We start from the raw sequence: 3,899 nt of genomic DNA on the forward strand, positions 1-3,899 counted from the left end.
CTAGAAAGATTAATGTTTTCATACTGAATTACATTTTGGTTTGGCTCTAGATACAGATGTCATGATTGATTTCTTCATGTTAAACATAAAATCAGAAAAAAAATATAAGGAATTATGAAGTATATCACCCATAATCTAATTGGGAACTTTTTATTGGTAATTTATAGATGCTGTACTGATAACCAGCCATGTTTGTGCATATTGGTCTGATGAATCTTTGGTGGGGTACGTCACAGTTACAATTTATTAATATTTGATAATTTTCTGTCAGATTTGGAAGCTATATATCCTATTCTTGAAGTATACATCTGTGGCTCAGGACCAGTGTTCATTTAGCAAATGTGGAAAAAAATATTATTCTTATAAAACTTCAAGTGAACTTTGATATATCATAGTTGCGTGGATGAACTAGCAAGGATTCTGGAATCAATATGTCCAAGGTAACTGTAATTTTAGTATCATATTGAACAACAGCAAACTACGATCACAGTGGGGATGATCCTTGACCTTACCTTGCTGAAGGTATTATCGGAACATATTGTTTGCACTTCTAGCACTTACTGCTGTCATGCTCAGTATTTATGCCATGTCTACCTTTTCAACTAGATTCTGAACTTCTAGAGGACCATGCTAGTGTCTCTGTATCTTCACAGCAGTGAGCAAAATGATATTATATACATAGTTGTTACTTTTAAACTGTGTGCTGAATGGAGTAAAATTCCTACATTCATATAGGAGTAGTGCTTTCAGTACCATGAAGAACAGGAAAGACAAATACACTACTTTGAGTTAGGATTTCACAATTGTGTACATTTTGGAGGGCACTATAGAAAAATGGTTAAGAAACAGAAAACGTTATGAAAACATTGGCTTTGACAATCTTCTTATATGACATTGTAGAAAATTAAGTAAGCTATCAGGGTTTTGGTATATTTAAAATGGGGGTAATATTTTAAAATGGGTCCCAGCTTATAGGCTTAACTCACCTTCCTCTGATGTCTTGGCCAGCTCAACGCATTTCACAGTGCCCTCAAAAATTCTCTGCTATGCTATCTAGTGCTCCCATCTACTATGGAGCCACTTCATGTCACTCATAATTTCCTTTATAATACCATCGCTCTAGCTTTTAAGTAAATGTCACAAAACGGACAGAGATTTCATTCTCTTAGGTTTTCAAAGTACAGTGTGTATGGGCATATTAACCATGATAATCATCTTTTGTTCTTTCTATGATACCTTGAAGAAAATAAAACTGCAAAAAAGCTGTTTGAACATGCTAGCAGTCAAGACTTATGAAACTTATGTACATAATTATAAAAGTACATGCTAGCCTCCACATTCACATTGTTCTAGTGTAGCAATTAAACCTCCTAAAACTGTTCTAAGAATTAAATGAGATACACCTAAAGCATTTAGCACACTGCCTGATACAGAGTAAATGATCAACAATGGTGGTTAATGTGGTCACATTTTACACAATACCAGAAAAATACTAAAAACGTTTTTTCTGGACAATAGTATATTCACTTAGAATCAACTGTTAAAAACACTAGCTAGATTAGAGCACTTATTATGTGCAATGTGCATAGTACAGAACACTGGATGAGTGTTACTACATTTTACATTTGAGAAAATAAAGACACAAAAAGGTTAATACTTTATTCAAAGTCACGCAGATGGTAAGCAGTAAAACCGGTATTTGAATTCAGATGGGCTGACCCCACAGCCTATACTCTTTCTGTAGGTGGCCAGATAGTAAATACTTTTCAGTTTGTAGATCATATGGTCCCTATTACAACTACTAAGCTCCACTCTGTAGTGTGAAAGCAGTCTGGAACAATCCATAAACAAATGGTCACAGCTGTCTTCCAATAAAACTTTATTTACAAAAATAGGCAGCAGACCTGATTTGGCTCATGGGCTGTAGTTTGCTGGTACCTGCTCTAAAACAAATGTTCTCAAAGTTTTTGAGTATTACTAATCATTTTCTACAAAATAAGAGGAATATAATTATTAAAGAATTCAGGACCATGTTAGGGACTTATTTATAGGCTACCTGATTTATATCAGTTTCCCACATCTTTATTGGTCCCAGGGATGACAAAACATGAATTGAAAAGACCAAATGGGTCCACTATCAGGAAAACTGAAAAAATAATTAAAATTTACATCTTTGGAATACACTAAGGACCAGAGAGTAAGAAAAGCAATCTTGGTTTTCATCCCTGAAGACTTTTTTGCCAAAGTTGAATGAATTTTGATTCAATCATATGAGCATCAAAAAGATGGCTGGCTCCCTTTTAGACTTCAGAAATTGTCTTCCGACCTTTAAAGAATCAGGCCTTGACCTGAAGTCCTCACATCAATTGCTCTGCCCAATCTATTTATAGCTGGGTTAAAACCAGAAATTGGCTAACTTAGTTAGAATATAAAAAGAAAAAAGTAGAATGGTAAATCACCACCCTTCAGGAATTACAGCTCTTAGCTAAGCTTTTAGAAGAAATTCTATAAATAAAAGGAGATACAATCCAGACCAAACTCATGACAATTAAAAGGTCAGAGAGAGAACTTCTATTGCTAGGGCCACAAGATATTGAAAACCATGGAGCACTGGAAAAATAACTGTGCAGCTGTAGTTAGTAGAAAAGGGGCCAACCACAATTAAGAGTACCACCTACAACTCGGCCTCCACAATTACCCCCTGAGAGACTAGGTCCATCTTTGTTCAATGCTATCTTTCAACTCTCAACTTTTACCTGAGAAAACAGATTTCCTTATAAATATGGAGGCTACCATATCAATTACATTTCCCACCACTTTGCCATTCTATCTTCCCAGGAGTCAAACATATGTTTCCATGGTAGGCATGGCTAAACCTCTTAACATCTACCTGCCTAAACTATCTCCTTAGGACCTTTGACATGCTGTGCTCTCAGAAATTCAGTGCCTTGAACCTTTTGAGGAAATATTTACTGTGAAAATAGAATCCTATAGTTAGATGCAGATGGGATGGCCTATTTTCAGATTTTTCAAAGGACGGAAGCTTAGTTACCTCCTCCTTATTTTCGTCCTAACTCTATTGTCAGGATGCTCTATCAGGTTCCAGAGAGAACTTGGGGAGGTTCCAGGAAGTCGACGGGCTCAAAGCTGTTACAAATATTTGATGTACATTAAGTGAAGGATCACTCAAGGTTACCACTGACTCCTGGAGACGACTACTAAAGTGCCTCAATACCATATCCATAAGGAGGTTAAACTAAATGTTTTCTATTTCTATGTAAAAAAGTTCCCACTGAGTTAAGAGCTTAAAACGATAGTCATTTATTATTTCCTATTTCTGTAGGCCAAAAGTGTAGATAGTTTCACCTCAGTCTTCTACTTAGGGCCAATAAAGCCAGAAAAATAGGTGTTGGTGAGGCTGGGCTCTTACCTGGAAGTCCTGGGGAAGAACCTGCCTCTAAGCTTACTCAGGTTGTAGGCTGAATTTAGTTCCTTGTGACTGTAGGACAGAGATCCATGCTTTCTTGCTGGCTATTAATTGAGAGCTGCTCTTCGAGCTTAAGACTGCTTATTATTTCTCATCACAGGCCTTCTCCATCTCAGCAATGGAAAACCCCCTCATATTGAATCCCTCCCATGCTTGAAATCTTTGATTTTCTCTTCTACTAGCTGGGGAAAACTTTATGATGTTAATGGACTCATGTGTTTGGATTGGCACCTGAAAATGCTCTCCCTTTTGTCATATGTGTGACATAATGACAGTATTAATGTTTCATCATATTCATCATATTGCATAACTTTCCACCTACCTTCCAAGGGGAGAAGACTTTACAAAGGTGAAGGTAGTTGGGTATGATTCTTAGAATTCTGCCTGGAGTATTCAAGAGGCACGTGGCTAT

This window comes from Hipposideros armiger, unplaced genomic scaffold (genome assembly GCF_001890085.2).
Source record: "Hipposideros armiger isolate ML-2016 unplaced genomic scaffold, ASM189008v1 scaffold_769, whole genome shotgun sequence".
In the NCBI taxonomy this organism is placed as follows: Eukaryota; Metazoa; Chordata; class Mammalia; order Chiroptera; family Hipposideridae; genus Hipposideros; species Hipposideros armiger.